The sequence below is a fragment of the Martes martes genome, assembly GCF_963455335.1.
Source record: "Martes martes genome assembly, chromosome: 4".
Classification (NCBI taxonomy): domain Eukaryota; kingdom Metazoa; phylum Chordata; class Mammalia; order Carnivora; family Mustelidae; genus Martes; species Martes martes.
In genome coordinates, this window is record NC_137891.1 from 171,833,341 (window position 1) to 171,851,578 (window position 18,238).

The following is an 18,238-nucleotide window of genomic DNA, read 5'->3' on the forward strand; positions in this document are numbered from 1 at the left end:
TTGTTCCTTGCTTTAACTATGTCCTAGAATACTTATTAATGCTATCTGGCATAGACATTTTTTTAAAAGATTTATTTATTTATTTATTTTTAGAGAGAGTGAGCATGAGCAGGAGAGGAAAAGGGAAAGAGAATCTCAAGCAGACTCCACGCTGAGTGTGGTGTCTGATGCAGGGATCAATCTTACCACCCCGAGATTTCCTGAGCCAAAGCCAAGAGTTGGACACCACCCCGGTGCCCCTTTGGTATAGACATTTCTAAAGTCTCACAGTAAAACTCAAAGGACAGCCTTGTGATAGCAAGAGTGCTAGGACTAAATGCAGTAACAAACCGGAACAGTCATGCTGAGCCATAACCGTTCACTGACGTCACCTTTTGATTGCCTGTGTGTGTGTTCATATTCTCAATGATCTGCTAATTAAAGATTATGTAATTTAATAGGTTATTCACCACTGGACATTATAGGATGTGACCTAGTCTCTCCCTTACCTCTACCCCACCTGTGCACACATAACACACACACTCTGACATCACGTTTTGGTGTATGATGCCAAAACGAGAAATATTTAATAGGAACAACAGGGGAAATATATTTTCTAAACAACTAAAGGGGGACTGGATAATAAGGGATGCTTGTTTTCTACTTTATTTAAGGTTTTTACTTCTATACTTCAACCCCAGAACACACACAAACAGACACACACACACAGAGGAATATACACAAATATACGTATTCTACATATGTAAAGAATTCAGCAAAATTCTTTATAAAATAGGTTTTTTTTAGAAAAGGTATCTTCAAATGTGTGTGTGTGTGTGTGTGTTTTAAGGGATCACAGATGCCAGCCAGGATTAGGGTTATACCAAACATTACCAAACATATTCTATACTGCCATTTTCCAAACAGAAGAAAAACATGTGAAGTGAAACGGAAGAAAAACATGGAGAAGGAATTTACAGGAATGGAGTACTACAAAGACCATGGAAAACTCTGTGAGAAGTTTTATTTGGGAGATGAATGGGGGTAGGGATGAGTTAGGGAAAGATAAGATTTAAAGGAGGAGACCTACCTAATATTCAAGGCAAAGAGCTTACCATTTGAGAGCTATCTCAACATTTGAGACAAATGTCCAGACTTTCATTTTAAGTCAGATTTCCAAGTGGCTGTATTTGTTTGTAAACTGTAATGATCAAGATTTTATTTCTTTTAAGATTTTATTTATCTATTTGAGAGAGAACAGGAGAAGGTGGAAGGGCAGAGGGAGAGGGAAAAGTAGGCTCCCGCTGTGTAAGGAGCCTGATGCCCTGCGTTCAATCCCAGGACCTTGGGATCATGACCTGAGCTGAAGGCAGAGGGTTAGCCCACTGAGCCACTCAGGCGCCCCCCAAGATTTTAAATAGACTCAAGAAATCTAATCATATGAACTATGTGTGCTCAGATGCACCGGAAGAGAGGCTTTCCAGGAGTCAACTGACTGTCTCTGGACTATGATGCTTTGAAACCAGTCTAGAATTTTCCATTTTTGATTTTGGATATAAATTCTGTCATTGAGTTTACTCTAAATGGAAGGCCCATTGACATCACTCTGCTGTGATGTACAATATTGTATCTATACACAACCTTTGTACCACCTATAAAGGACATTGTAGGCTGATGTCTAAGAGGAAAGATAATGCCTTCAAAATAATATAGGCTTTTTTCATTCAAAATTTATAAGTTCTGAGCGCTCAGGTCAAGGTCCCTCATTTTCTTTTTTTTTTTTTTTTAAGATTTTTATTTATTTGACAGAGATCTCAAGTAGGCAGAGAGGCAGGCAGAGAGAGAGGAAGGGAAGCAGGCTCCCCGCTGAGCAGAGAACCCGATGCGGGGCTCGATCCCAGGACCCTGAGATCATGACCTGAGCCGAAGGCAGAGGCTTTAACCCACTGAGCCACCCAGGCGCCCCAAGGTCCCTCATTTTCAAAGAAAGTTGATGAGGAAAGAGAAAAGAGAAACAAACAAACAAAAAACTTAAGATATGGCAATACCCATTCTATAGGACCTTGAGATTTGGGTGAGTATAAAGAAAATAATGGATGATAAAAGTATTGCAAGATCACTGGCCTAGTTATCGAAAGTATTATTATTAATAATATTAATGCTCTTACATGCAGGTTATATTTTAGTCATTCTTTTCCCCTAGCGAGAATTAAGAGAAATGAATTAAGATAACTTCTGCTCCTCCCTCTTTTCTCTCTTCTCTCTTTTTTTGTCTCAGTGTCACATAGGCTCTCACATCAGGTAATTGTACTTGGACTAAACCATACAAAAATGTCCACGAGGTACAATGTATGCCACATGGCTGCTCTCAAAGCTCAAGTTCTTGTACGTAACAACGCTCATAACAGGGACTTCTGCATAGATTGGAGCCCAGTGCTCCTAAGGCAGCTGTGTGGAATGATGAGATGCTTGTTCTACCTACTTGGCTGACTCCAAGTTTAGAATGGTTCTTTGGTCTTTTTAACAAGAGAAGCAACTGTCCACCAAAACGAATGGCTAAGATGCACCAAATCAAAGAATATCCTTAATTGGACAGATGAGGATGAAAAGAACAAGTGGGACTCAACATCCATTTAATTGCAACTGTCCAACAGAATCCTGGTTCTAGATGAGGAAACAGAATACAGACTTCCAACCGTTTGATCCTTGCTACTGAGGACAAGAATTTGATCTTTAGGTCAGTGTTTGGAGGTTTCAAAATTAGTGATCTGGGAAGTCCCTAGCCAGCAGCTAGCACTTCCTCACTCCATGAACATGTGGCTATTCCTTTCCGGGGGCTGGTGTCTCCCGTTCAGACTTTCTGAGCACCGCATGCAGCAGAACTGTTAACAGAAGAAATCCTAAATATTCAAAACCGCATGGAACAGGTAGAACCCCTTGTTTTCCCTTTCAAATTTGAAAATATGTGTTCAAGAATATTCTTTATAAAATAGGTTTTTTTCAAAAAGGGGTGTCTTCAAAACCCGTTTTCAGTTGGAGTGATGTTTACCCTAAACTTTAAACATTATAAAAGTTGGAGTGATGTTTACCTTAAACTCTAAACATTTACCAGCCGGCAGCATTAGAGTCGTCTATAATTTAAAAATCAAATAGAGAAGAAAACAAATTCTTGTCTCCATACTGCTTAGGCCTTCATATAGGTAATGAAGAGTACATGGTGATAGAATGTGTTGGCAAGAGTTTAAATTTATAAAAGTGTAGAAAAGGGGGGGGTGGATATTACTAAAGCTGCATGGCAGGTATTTGCCAATGATAACGTTTGCCTCATTTTCTTTCACAAACCAGGAAAACCAAGGAGATGAAGTCAACCTAAAAGTCAAAAGCGTATGAAAAGAAAAGTGTTTACATACACATTGGGCAGCCTCTGTATCTCTGTAACTTCCAGAGAATAGACCAAGCGTGACGTGGAGGAACAAGGGACCTGGGCACTCACCTAGTGATCTAGGCCACGGACCTCCTAGGTCAGAGAGCCTCAAGAAGGAAGAAGCGGCAGTCCTTGCTCCAGCCCAAGCCATGTGCCTGTGATGTCATGTCATTTGCAGCAGGAATCCCTCTTCCATGGGGAGCTATTAAGGAGCAACTCCAATCCAAAGCAGGGTTTTCCAAATTGCGTCTCTCTGTAGGCTTCCCTGAGGGCCAGGCATTAGGAGAACTTGCCTGCTGTACCGGTAAACAAAAAGGAAAATAACAGAGGCCCTAAAATGAAATTAAGCAACTCAGTTTGAAAATTTTTTTCAACAAAAGTAAAGATCATTGTTGTTGAATTATTTCAGCTTCACACTTAAGAACCAAGGAGACTGGGGTGCTTGGCTGGCTCAGTCAGAAGAGCATGTGACTCTTGATCTTGGAGTCATGAGTTCAAGTCCCATGTTGGAAATACAGATTACCTAAATAAATAAAAGGTTAAAAAAAAAAAAAGAATCAAGGAGACCAAAATTCCTTATTAAATATCTGAACTTTTACTTTGAATTCCTTAATATCAGAACTAATAAAAAAAACCCATAACTCTATCTATGAAAAATTATATTCCATACGCATTTTCCTAGAACTCTAAAAAACACCTTTCTCAAAGGAATGAAGAAAAAGAATCTTTTTTTTAAAAGATTTTATTTATTTATTTGACAGACAGAGATCACAAGTAGGCAGAGAAGCAGGCTCCCTGCTGAGCAGAGAGCCCAACATGGGGCTCTATTCCAGGACCCCAGGATCATAACCCAAGCCAAAGGCAGAGGCTTTAACCCACTGAGCCACCCAGGCAACCCAAGAAAAAGAATCTTAAAGAAGCATCTCCTGGGGTGCCTGGCTGGCTCAGTCAGTTAAGTGTCTGCCTTCAGTTCAGGTCATGATCCTAAGGTCCTCGGATTGAGCCCCATGTCAGGCACCCTGCTCAATGGGGAGCCTGCTTCCCCCTCTGCCCCTCCCCTGCTCATGCTCCCTCTCTCAAATAAATGAGTAAATAAATAAAATCTTTAAAAAAATAGTAATCTTATGATTGACCACTATGTGTACACCATATAGTCTCTAGTACTCACAAAATCCACTAAGATAAATAGCATTATCTCCAATCTATAAATGAAGATACTGAAGCTCAGATAAAGTAATCCAAGGCCATGACTCTGGTAAATGACAGAGTCAGGATTCACAACGCAGAGTACTAACCACTATACGATCACGGCCCAGAGTCAGGATTCAAACCTAGCTCTCTTACAAATTCCAAATCCTAACTTTTCAATAAAAATAGGTAATAAATTCCACAGCGTACTTTAGTAACATGCTTTTTCAAGATACTAGTATTAACTGTTATTAGGAGCAATATATATATATATATGGCTATACATATAAATGCCACTACCAAGTATGAGGTAAAAATAAAACTATTTAATTGGTCTTTTAACTTTATTATGATTTTTAAAGACTTATTTACTTATTTCAAAGGGAGAGAGTGCTAGCAGGGAGAGAGGTACTGGCAGAAGGAGAGGGAGAGAGAAACTCAAGCAGATTCCACACAGCATGGAGCCTGATGTGGGGCTCAATCTCACAACCCTGAAATCAGACCTGAGCAGAAACCAAGGCAGACACTTTAGCCAATGGCGGCACCCAGGCACCCCAAATCTCTTAACTTTAGTTCAGAACTGTCATAATATCGATCTCAATCAGGCAATAAACATAATTTCACTGGGTGTCTTAGAGTCTCTTCTCTCTATTCAAAATGTGATTCTACACACAAAAATAGACTCAAAATGGATGAAAAATCTAAGGGTGAGACAGGAATCCATCAAAATCCTCAAGAAGAACACAGGCAGCAACCTCCTCAGCCTCAGGCGCAGCATCTTCCTGGACACATTGCCAAAGGCAAGGGAAGCAAGGGCAAAAATGAACTACTCGGACTTCATCCAGATAAAAAGCTTCTGAGCAGCAAAGGAAACAGTCAACAAAACCAAAAGACAACAGACATGGGAATGGGAGACAACAGACATGGACAGACAAAGACAACAGACAACAGAATGGGAAAAGATATTTGCAAATGACATAACACATAAAGAGTTGGTATCCAAAATCTATAAAGAACTTATTGAATTCAACAACCAAAAAAACAAATCACCCAGTCAAGAAATGGGCAGGAGAGATGAACAGACATTTCTGCAAAGAAGACATCCAAATGGCCAACAGACACATGAAAAAGTGCCCAACATCACTCGGCATCAGGGAAATACAAATCAAAGCCACAATGAGATACCACCTCACACCAGTCAGAATGGCTAAAATTAACAAGTCAGGAAACAACAGATGTTGGCGAGGATGTGGAGAAAGGGGAACCCTCTTACACTGTTGGCGGGAATGCTAGCTGGTGCAGCCACTATGGAAAACAGCATGGAGGTTCCTCAAAAAGTTGAAAATAGAGCTACCCTACGACCCAACAATTGCACGACTGGGTATTTACCCTAAAGATACAAATGTAGTGATCCGAAGGGGCATGTGCACCTGAACGTTTATATCAGCAATGTCCACAATAGCCAAACTAAGGAAAGAGCCAAGATGTCCCTCAACAGATGAATGGATAAAGAAGATGTGGTATATACCACATCATATATATATATATATATATATATACACACACACACATATATATACACACACACACACTATACACACACACACACACCACATCTTCTTTATATACACACACACATACACATACATACACATACATACACACATACATACATATATATGTATGTATATGTATACATATGTATACATATATGTATGATATGTATACATATGTATGATATGTATACATATATGTATGTATGTATACATATATACACACATACATACATATATATGTATGTGTGTATATATGTATGTGTATATATGTGTATATATGTGTATGTGTGTATATATGTATGTGTATGTATGTATAATGGAACATTATGGAGCCATCAAAAAATGAAATCTTGCCATTTGCAATGACACAGATGGAAGTAGAGGGTATTATGTTAAGTCAATCAGAGATAGACAATTATTGTATGATCTCACTGATAGGAGGAATTTGAGAAACAAGGCAGAGGATCATCAGGGAGGGGAGGGGAAAAATGAAATGACGGAACCAGAGAGAGAGAGAGACAAACCATAAGAGAGTCTTAATCTCAGGAAAGAAACTCGGGGTTGCTGGAGTGGAGAGGGGTGGAAGGGATGGGGTGGCTGGCTAATGGACATTGGGGAGGGTATATGCTATGATGAGCACTGTGAATTGTGTAAGACTGATGGATCACAGACCTGCATCCCTGAAACAAATAATACATTATATGTTAATAAGAGTAAATAAATAAAATTTTTAACTTCAAGACTTGAAGTTTCAGGATCACCTAGGAGTTTCTTAGAAATGCACAATGTCAGGTCCCATTTCAGACCTTCTGAAACATAATCTGCATTCTGACAAGATCCTTCAGTGCTTTGTATGCAACTTAAAATTTAAGTGGCACTGTCTTAGAGATGGGGGATTCCAGAAAAAGGGATGCTTCTCTCCCATACTGAGGCCGTCCTTGTTCTTAAGACCAGGGAGGGAGAGAATGGTAAGAATGCAATCACATTGTTACCTTTCCTCTCTGTTTGTTTTTTTTAAACATATGTTCAAATGCACTCACATTATTACCTTTCCTCTCTGTTTTTTAACTATATGTTCATCATTTTTTTAAGTGACAGGTTTATTGAGGTATATTAAAACTCACCCATTAAAGTGCACAATTCGATGGTTTTTAACTTACTCGGAGTTGTGCAACTGTCACTGCAATCACTTTTAGGACATTTCATCACTCCCAAATGAAACCCCATACTCTTTAAAAGTCACCCCCATTCTCCCCAGCCCCAACTGTAGGCAACCACTAATCTTTCTGTCTCTACGGATTTGCCTCTTCTGGACCTACAGTACAGTACAGTACAGTACAGTACAATACAATACAATACATGGTCTTTTGTGATTGGCTTCTTTCACTTACCATGTTCTCAGGCTTCATCCATGTTGTTCTTCGATGCGTCTTAATCGTTCCTCATAAGTGGTAGTTACTCCTTCCACAGAGGTGGGGGTGCCTGATAATGGGACCCATCAGCCACTCCTCCTTGTGCAACTCCTGAGGGCCACTGCTCCCCTAGGAGAAGCCTGGCACTTCCCATTACTAATGACCCTAATAAGGAGGTCTTTAACAGAGTCCCCTTTTCCCATCTTCTCCCTGGAATTTAGCAGCTCAAGTACAGCTGGTCCTAGGCCAAGTTGCTCTCCACAACACCTGCAGGCCCTACCAGTGCTGCCACCTTATGCCCATTTCTTGAAGTAGTGGACACTGGGTCGGGCACTGCCTTCCTCCCCAGAGCCCTGCCCTTTGCTGTTTCCACAGCAGTCAAGGTTGTGACTCATGACAGAGTGTGACCAGGAGAGGTCGAGGGTGTGCTGTGTGGGAACACATGCCTGGTACCTTCAGACAACCAAGAGGCAGAGAAAGAAACAAGTGCAAATGCACGTGGGGCTAAAGGGGACACGCTTTTGCAATCTCCCTTCCTGATTCTCTCAGCTTTCTTCAGCTACCATTTCTCTTCCTCTCTTTCAGCTCACTTTCATTTCCCTATGCTATTCTTCTCAGAATAGGGAACCTAAACATCTCTCCCCTTTCCTTTCTACCTGGATTGTTTTCTCTTGTGCTTCCAGCAGCACAACGGTTGGGTTCTTAGACATTTGGGTATGCTAAGTTACTACTTTAAAAAGACAGTTGGTCTAAACATTCTGCCCGACTGAACAGCAGATCAAGGAAAAGGAGTTTTTTGTTGTTGTTGTTCTCCAAAATCAAGGTGTTCTTTAATAAATGAAGAACTCTTGATATGAAACATAAATGATCAGTCCCAAATTAAAATCAGCATAATAACAAAAGCACTTTCCCTCATTGCTGGTGGCTGGACTTGGAACCTTGCCTGAGTTCATTTGGGGGTATGTAGCTTAACTACAGGTTGTTGTACGCTACCCTGTGCTCCCCGAGTAGCCCATGTGTCCCCAGGTCATGTCCTTAGTCCTGAGAAAGGCTTTCTAGTCTTAGGCTTCTGGAACCTCAAGCTTCCACTGTCACTCTATCGCAGTCGTCCAAGAAATGTTTGGATACTACTCCACACCAGTCCTGTGCTGTACGCAAGGCAGACAAGGATCCAGTTCTCTCTTGTTTTGTGCAGGGGGATGTGGAGGAGGCTCTATAATGGTACACCGCAGCCCGAATAGACCTGTCATGTGTCTGGCGGATTCCCTCAGTGTGTCTTAATGAATCCCGCTCTCTCTGAGTGAAAGCCAGCAAGAAAGACCTTGCTGTCTTGGACATCAAGGAAGAAAAGCAGATGGAGTCATGTGGACCTGGCTGGTAGCCTTGCAGAACCTTCTGCCTTCAACTTACTCTGACACTTGAATAAAACCCCGAGAGCCACAGAGGTACCACAAAGGCAAAGAACCATAGTATTAATGGACGTCATAATTTTACTGAACTCTTAAGTAATAACTTATACGTATCAGGCATTGCTTAGAAATTATTCTTATATATAACCTTTGTTAATGTATGTACTTTCATATTATGGGTTTGTTTGTATGAGCCTCCTTTAATTCCTGGGAACTTAGAAAAAGGTGTTGCATACCTTTTCTATTTTCTACTTTTTGTCTCCCACAGAGCTGGGCATGCCAATGGGAGCTCGTTAAACTTTTACTGTTAGTCAGCTTGTAGTGGAATGCATTATTTATTTTCTCTTGCTTGGGGGTCAAAGCAACCAACCAGATCTAAAGACACTTTTAGAAGACCTGTCAACACAAACTGGTGTGTATTTACTCTGTCTTTGCTATTACAATTCAGAAAAGCTCCATTTATCTTTGAAAAATATGAGAGGTATGAATCCGTTTTCTAAATTATTGAAAGTAATCCCTTTAAGTACAAAATGCTTAAAAACCACCTTTAATGAAATATTTTATTTTATTTATTTTATTTTTTTAAAGACTTTTTTTATTCATTTGAGAAAGAGAGATGGAGAGAACACAAGCAAGGGGAGAGGCAGAGGGAGAGGGAGAAACAGACTCCACATGGAGCTGGGAGCCCAACGTGGAGTTTGATCCCAGGACCTGGAGATCATGACGTGAGCTGAAGGCAGATGGTTAACCATCTGAGTCACCCAGGTGCTCCTGAAATATTATTTTAAATAAAATAGATTTCTGAATTGTTGAAACATATAGCAAATATAATTTAACTTCTTTCTTGGTCATCATTAGCATTCAGAACTAGAGTGTGGGCACCTGGGTGGCTCATTTGGTTAAGCTTCTGCCCAATTAAGTCCCCGCATTGGGTTCCCTGCTCTGTGGGGAGTCTGCTTCTCCCTCTATCCTTCCCCTCTGTTCGTGCTGTCTCTCTCTGTATCACACTCTTTCTCAAATAAATAGATAAAATCTTCAAAAAAAAAAAAAAGAAAAAAGAACTAGAGTGCAAAGCGATGCATCTTTAAGAAACACAGAAATATTCTAGACTTTTTGTTCTCCCCAAAATGATCCAAGGTTAAGTGTGTTTTTGTGTTCCTTTATGTCCTTCTTTTTTTTTTTTTTAAAGGTTTTTATTTATTTCTTTGTCAGAGAGAGAGAGAGAGAGAGTGAGCACTGGCAGACGGAGGCAGAGGGAGAAGCAGGCTCCCCGCTGAGCAAGGAGCCCGATGTGGGACTCGATCCCAGGACGCTGGGATCACGACCTGAGCCGAAGGCAGCCACTCAACCAACTGAGCCACCCAGGCGTCCCCCTTTATGTCCTTCTAATAATTTTCTTTTTTCTTTATATTCCTAATCTTCACTTTATTTTATTTATTTATTTTTAAATTTTAATTCCAGCAGAGAGTTAACATACAGTGTAATATTAGTTTTCATGCGTACAATGCAGTGATTCAACAATTCCATACATTTCTGAGTGCTCATTCTGGTAAGTGTACTCTTAATCCACTTCACCTGTTTCACCCATCCCCCCACCACCTCCCCTCTGGTAACCATCTGTTTGTTCCCTATAGTTAAAAGTCTGCTTTTGGTTTATCTATTTTTTTTTCTTTGTTCATTTGTTTTGTTTCTTAAATTCCACATACGAGTGAAATCACATGGTTTTTATCTTTCTCTGACAGACTTATTTCACTTAGCATTATACTCTGTAGATCTACCCATTTTTGAAAATGGCAAGATATCAATCTTTTTTTATGGGTGAGTAATATTCCATCACACACAAACACACACGCGCAAACACACACACATCTTCTTTATCTTTATCCATTCATCTATCAATAGACACTTGGGCTGCTTCCATGCTAATAATTTTCTTTCTGGCTTTTTGCCTCTTATTTTGTTAAAATGTTAGATAGTGCTACTTCCTGAGTGTCTTACTTTGGCAGTCCTCTACCTAATCTGTGTTCTAGGAAACCAGATAACCAAGTTTATTAGCTTTGTGCGTTAAATGAGAGCAAATAGGTTTTTAAATCTGGGAGTAGTACTGGCTTTTCAAAGCAGTTCAATGTTCCTTTTTACTTGCTCCAATATTCTCAATTCCCCTACAGATACCCTAGATTGTTAGATAAATTATTTTCTGTAGAAAAGTGAGGTGTTATCAATTTCTGCTAACACAATTCAGCCAGGTATGATTTTTTTCAACAAAAGTTCTTTGTGGGGCACCTGGGTGGCTCAGTGGGTTAGGCGTCTGCCTTCAGCTCAGGTCATGATCCCAAACTCCTGGGATTGAGCCCCAACTCAGGCTCTCTGCTCAGCAGGGAGTCTGCTTCTCCCTCTGCACCCCCCCCCCACCTCTCTCAAATAACAGATAAATAAAATCTTGAAAAAAAGTTCTTTGTTTCTAAACTGTTCTTTTTAAGTTCCTTCTTATTTCTGATTTAAAAGCCATTAGTCCTTCCTCTATGGGCATAAAGAAAACCTGGTAAAATTTCAAGATCTTCTTGTAGATTACAGAGAGATTTCAAAATATGATTTTTTTAAGGATAAGAAAAATGTCTGAGTTGTAGTTTTAGGTTAAACCCAATGTACTCAGGCACGTGGGTGGCTCAGTCAGTTAAGCATCTGCCTTCGGCTCAGGTCATGATCTCAGTGGGATCAGGCCCCACGTTGGGCTCCCTGCTCAGCAGAGAGATTGTTTCTCCCTCTCCCTCTGTTGCTCCCCCTGCTTGTGCATTCTCTCGCTCTGTCAAATAAATAAAAATCTTTAAAAATGAAAAAATAATAAAACCGACATACTCAGTTTTAAAAAGTTACAATTACCATCTTACATTGAATGTCCAATATATGCCAGGTGTACATATTTTCTTCCCTCTACTTAGAACATCTCTGCAAAATATGTAACAACCCTAATTTACATTTGTGGGAAGTTAAAGCTAACAGACTTTCAGTGACTTAAACAGGGTTATAGGAGTAATAGGTATAAGAGCTGAGACTCAAATCCAATCCTGAATAAAAAGTCTGGATTCTCTTTTCTTTTTTTTTTTTTAAAGATTTTATTTATTTACTTGACAGAGTAGGCAGAGAGGCAGGCAGAGAGAGGAGGAGGAAGCAGGCTCCCCACTGAGTGGAGAGCCCGATGCGGGATTTGATCCCAGGACCCTGAGATCATGACCTGAGCCAAAGGCAGAGGCTTAACCCACTAAGCCACCCAGGTGCCCCTCCCTTTTTTTTTTTTTTTTTTAAGATTTTACTTATTTATTTGACAGAGATCACAAGTAGGCAGAGAGGCAGGCAGAGAGAGAGAGGGGGGAAGCAGGCTCCCCACTGAGTGGAGAGCCCAATGTGGGGGGCTTGATCCCAGGACCCTGGGATCATGACCCGAGCTGAAGCCAGAGGCTTTAACCCACTGAGCCACCCAGGCGCCCCTTCTTTTTTCTTTTTAAAAACAGAAAATGGGCGTCTGGGTAGTTCAGTCGTTAAGCTTTACCCTCTCCCACTCCCCTTGCTTGTGTTCCCTCTCTTGCTGTGTTTTTCTCTGTCAAATAAATAATAAAGTCTTTAAAATAAAATAAAAACAGAAAACAGGAATTTATTTGTCAAATAACGGTCTGGAAGATTGTGGATTGCAGGCAGCTCTACTCCACCGGGTCAATCAAGGACTTGGGTTCTTTTCATATTGTTGCTTTGCCCTCTCCTATGGGGATTTCACTCCCATTGCATGGTCAAAACTCGGTCTCAGGCACATCTGTTCCAGCTTGCTCTGGATCAGCAGTGGCCAAACAGAAGTAGGCCAAGAAAACTTCAAATGTCCATGTATTGAGGGAAAGGAGAAATAGGGGATAGGATGCCCCTGGGTGAATGACGATTAATGACTAAGGATGCTCATCTCCTTACCTCTACCCACCTCCCTCCGCATTGTCATACCTAGAAAGCTATTCTCAAAGTCTGCATTCTTTCTATTAAGCCAAATTGCCGTCCTTATACTATTGCTTGAGAAGTAATAAGATATATTCAGCATGTATTTTGGTAATAATTGTGGTCAACTTGACCATGGACCTATTGGTAATAAATGTAACTAACCAGCCGTGTCTGTAATCAGCAATTATTATTTGAAGATCAAGTAGAAGTGGTTCTCATCAGCTGCTAATATCTCCCCCTGAAGGAGGGGTTGGGGATGACTTGGACTAGCCCAGCTTGAGCCAAAGGCCATATCTTTTAAAGGCCATTATTGGGTTCCATAAGAGCAGATCTAAAGCCACACGAGGAAAGCCATAGGGTCAAATATTAGGCTATCAGGGATACGAATACCCCATCCAGAGTGCAAAGGCAAATATTGGGTTGATGGAACATAGGGTTGAGATTTTGGTGAAAACAAGTAGAGAAGTAGTTCAAATAAGAAGAAATCTTAGGTGGAGTGCCTGGCTGGTTCAGTAGGAAGAAAGCGTGATTCTTAATCTCGGGATCATGAGTTTGAGGCCCCACTTTGGGTGTGGAGATTACTTAAATAAATAAGTAAGTCTTAAAAAAAAGAATAAGGGAAATGCGTGTTTTAGCTTTCTGTGTGCTTAGGTGCCCGAGCTACTGAGGGTCTAGGTCCAGGCAGCTGAAGAGTGTGGTTAGCAAGATGAACAAAGATGCACAGATGAGAGCAGCAAACCAAAAGTTGATAGAAACTGGAGAAAGAGAACACCTCAACGAGTTGCTGAGAGCTAAATTAATTGAGTGTGGTGGGAAGGCACAACATTAGTGGAAGGTGCGCTGTAAAGAGGTAATTAAAGAAAAAGGTCTGTTGATGACTTCGGTGGCTGAAACCACACCAAAAGGCAGAGCCCTGGTACCTGACAGTGTAAAGAAGGAACTCCTACAAAGAACAAGAACATTCCTTGCTCAGCATGTCAGGCTTTAAGATTGAATTAGATTGTGTTGTTTTGTGGTTTTCTTTCTGAAAGTAAAACTTGCCATAAATTAGGAATCAATTTCCCAAAATGAAATCCTCTTTTGTATGATGGTTAAAAAAAAAAGAGAGAGAGAGAGAGAAGAAAAGAAAAGAAGAAATAATCTTGGACAATCTTCTAAAATACATGTTTCTGGGGCGCCTGAGTGGCTCAGTGGGTTAAAGCCTCTGCCTTCAGCTCAGGTCATGATCTCAGGGTCCTGGGATCGAGTCCCGCATCGGGCTCTCTGCTCAGCAGGGAGCTTGCTTCCTCCTCTCTCTCTCTGCCTGCCTCTCTGCCTACTTATGATCTCTGTCTATCAAATAAATAAATAAAATCTTTAAAATACATGTTTCTGGAAGATATATAGAGGGTTAAAGGACAAGATCTTCCATGCAGATGTCTGAGATGACTTAAATCATAGGACTATTCACAAGTTCCATCAGCCGATGGCATGGGCCACTAATGAGTAAATGACTATAAGAATTGTGCTTTTCTGAGTTCTTATTTAATATTTACAGCAGCTTTTTGAAGCCTTTAATTCTTTAGTTTTTCTTCCTTATCCCATTAGTTGTGACAAACACCAATTCCGGTTTGCCTCAGTTAATTCATGTTTTCTCCCAGTTTCTGCTTCTGCTTTAGGTTGGTTTTATGCTACTTTATATATGCCATATATATTTTACTGTATTAGAGTTTCTATCCAAACTGCTTCTACCCAATTAGCTACAATATTCCACGATTCTTTAGCCCACTCCATCCTTAGGTTGGGTTTTCATTTTTTCCTTCAGATTTTCACATTTATTGTTTTGTCTGTTACTTGACCTTCCATACACCTAATACTTTTTGTCTAGGAGAGGTGAAGCAACTCATCTTCGATGTTGTAAACAGGGTTGAGATTCTAGGGGTTCTCCTTTCTTCAGATGCTCTACTCCACCAAAGTTGGGGCCAAAACTTGGGGCATTTGTGGTCAAAACTCAGTTGAACTAAGTGTTAGCTAAGGTCAATAATTTAGCCTTCAAAGCTTTGCTTTGGATCTTTGTGTGAGGAGGAGGGGAAAGTAGGGATGTGGGTTGGGAGCTATGGTGCCATGTTTGTGTTATGTCTCATGTTTTCCTGTCAGCATCTTGTTCCTTCAGTTCCTGTAGTTGTAAGCTGCAGTGATTGAAGGTTAACCCAATGTAGTCTTAGTCCACTAAAGACCCCTCTCCAGGGTATTAAGGTATATCCCTTCAGGGGCGCCTGGGTGACTCAGTGGGTTAAAGCCTCTGCCTTCAGCTCAGGTCATGATCCCAGAGTCCTGGAATCGAGCCCCACATCGCATCGGGCTCTCTGCTCAGTAGGGAGCCTGCTTCCCTTTCTCTCTGTCTGCCTGCCTCTCTGCCTACTTGTGATCTCTGTCAAATAAATAAATAAATAATCTTTAAAAAAAAGATATATCCCTTCATACCTTATCTCATGATGCTCCCTTCTGCAAAAGTACTTCTATGGCTCCTCCAAGTCTTATCTCCAATGTCACCTGTGTGGGTGACATTAATTCCTCTGGCCTGGGGTTGGCAAATGTTTTCAGTAAAGAACCCTGTAGTAAATATTGTATGCTATACAAGCGAAGAGGAATGAGAGTGCCACTTAATGCCTCAGTCTCAATGACTTCACTCTACCATTGTCGTGCAAAAGCAGTCAGAGACAATAGACAAATGGGAATAGCTGCACAGCAATAAAACTTTATTTATAAAAACAGGCAGTGAGGTAGATTTGGCCCATGATCTCTGATTTGGCGGCCCCTACTCTACTTAGATATTACTTAAAAAAAAAAGATTTTATTTATTAATTTGACAGAGATCAGAAATAGGCAGAGAGACAGGCAGAGAGAGAGAGGAGGAAGCAGGCTCCCCACAGAGCAGAGAGCCTGATGCGGGGCTCGATCCCAGGACCCCGGGATCATGACCTGAGCCAAAGGCAGAGGCTTTAACCCACTGAGCCACCCAGGTGTCCCTCTACTTAGATATTTCTTTTCCAACCTGATTGTTCATGCCTCTGTTATCACATTTGCATGATAAGTTTATAAACCTCCATCATATGAGCACTTGAGGGCAAGTGTTCTGTCTTTATATTTCTCTGAACTGAGCAAAACCGAAATCCTAATGATTACAGGTACTCTGTAAACATTTATGAAAAAAGTGGGGGAGAAATGTAGGAAGAGGTGGGGTTCTTAAATAAGTGGGAAACAGGATCACGCAAATCCTCTACTGATAGGCAATTGAATATGAACTTCTCTTAGTAACATAAACAGATGTTGTTTATAAAATGACTGTATTAGGCTCTTCTGCAAAGTTTGATTTCAGCAAGTTTGCATTTGGAGACTTATAGATGCAGTAAGCCAGCCTCCAAGATGGCCTTTAGTAATCCTTACATCCTGGCACTGGTGCCACATCCCATGCTGAACCATGACAACCTAGTAACCAATAAGATACTGTGGAAATAAAGGTGTACGACTTCTGGAACAAGTCATAAGAGTGATGTGACTTCTGCCTTGTTCTCTCTTGGATCACTCTCTTTGGAGGAAACTCATTGCTGTCTTGAGGACAAGCAAATGCATGGACTGGTCCATGGAACAAAGGAATGAGGCTTCGTGTCAACAACCATGTGAGTGAACCATCTTGGAATTGGATCTTCCCTTCCTCTGTTAAGTCTCAGAAGACTGCTGTTTCAACTGACATTTTGACTATAAACTGATGAGAGATTCTGAGCTGTACTACTTAGACTCTCCTGAAATCCTGACCCACGTAAACTATATGAGATAATGTTTATTATTGTCTTAAGCTGCTAGTTTGGGAAATTATTTGTTATACAGCAATAGAGAACAGACAATATGCTAAGTAGCTTTCATTCTATGTAAAATCCCTATAGTCTTGGGGCACCTGGGTGGCTCAGTGGGTTAAAGCCTCTGCCTTCGGCTCAGATCATGATCCCAAGGTCCTGGGACTGAGCCCTGCATCGGGCTCTCTGCTGAGCAGGGAGCCTGCTTCTTCCTCTCTCTCTCTGCCTGCCTCTCTGCCTACTTGTGATCTATCTGTCAAATAAATAAATAAAATCTTAAAAAAAAATAAAAATAAAATCCCTATAGTCTTTCAGAACACCTTGTTAGCATTTCTTCTAGCATTTAAAATATATAACTCTATATTTATTTAATGTCTGTCTCTTTCATTGGGGCAGAGACCACATCTAATTTTTCATTAAGTACAATTCCCAGCATTCAGGAGATATATATATATATATATATATATATATATATATATATATGTATGTATATATATATACACACACATATATATACACACACACACACACACACACACACACACATACATATATATATTAGTAAATATCTAGTAACAAACAAAATAAAGACTCTTAAACCGAAGAGTGATTTGCTCCCAACATTTTGTGTCCTTAAAGCATATTATAACGGTGTCTTTCCAAAAATTATCCTTCACATAGGATTAAAACATTTCTGTGCTTCTGTTGTAGCATTATCACACCAAGTAGGAGTTGGCTCGGTGCCTGGGTGGCTCAGTGGGTTAAAGCCTCTGCCTTGGGCTCAGGGTCCTGGGATCGAGCCCTGCATCGGGCTCTCTGCTCAGCAGGGAGCCTGCTTCCCCCTTCTCTCTGCCTGCCTCTCTGCCTACTTGTGATTGCTGTCTGCTAAATAAATAAATAAAATCTTTAAAAAAATAAAAAAGAAAAAAGAAAGACAATGCCATTCAAAGTACTAGAAAATTCAACTGTTAATAGGATTTGGATAATTCATGATACATGCAATAGTAAAGCCCAGAGCAAAATGCCTTGAGACTGTATAGTATTTACAGTAATACATACAAATGGTCATGTGTATAAATACCATTGTTATGGGTGTCAACAAGTAAGCAAATACTTTTAATTTTTCTTTTGGGGCACTAGCTGGTTCAGTTAGTGGAACATGCTACTCTTGATCTCAGGATTGTGAGTTCAACCCCAACTGGGGCAGAGAGCTTACTTAAAAAAAATAAAAAATTAAACTAATTTTTATTTTATGTTACTGTGAAAATTTGCAAGAGAACTATTAAAGTCATTCTCAGTAGAAAAGTACATCTAAAGTATATGTTATACCAGAACATGTAAATGATTCAACTAAATTCAACTAAAATTGATTATATAAATTATATAATAAGTATACACACTAATTAAAACTAGCAAGAGTATCCGTTGATTTAGAGATGACTGAGAATTGAATCTGTTA

At 40.3% G+C, this 18,238-nt stretch overlaps 1 pseudogene across 1 annotated transcript; it reads left to right on the plus strand.

Annotated features, from left to right (window-relative positions):
* The first annotated feature begins 13,646 nt into the window (after positions 1-13,646).
* Positions 13,647-13,934, plus strand: LOC308342020 (transcription and mRNA export factor ENY2-like; annotated as a pseudogene). Its single transcript has one exon. The product of its transcript is annotated as a transcription and mRNA export factor ENY2-like (transcript).
* Positions 13,935-18,238: the final 4,304 nt, after the last annotated feature.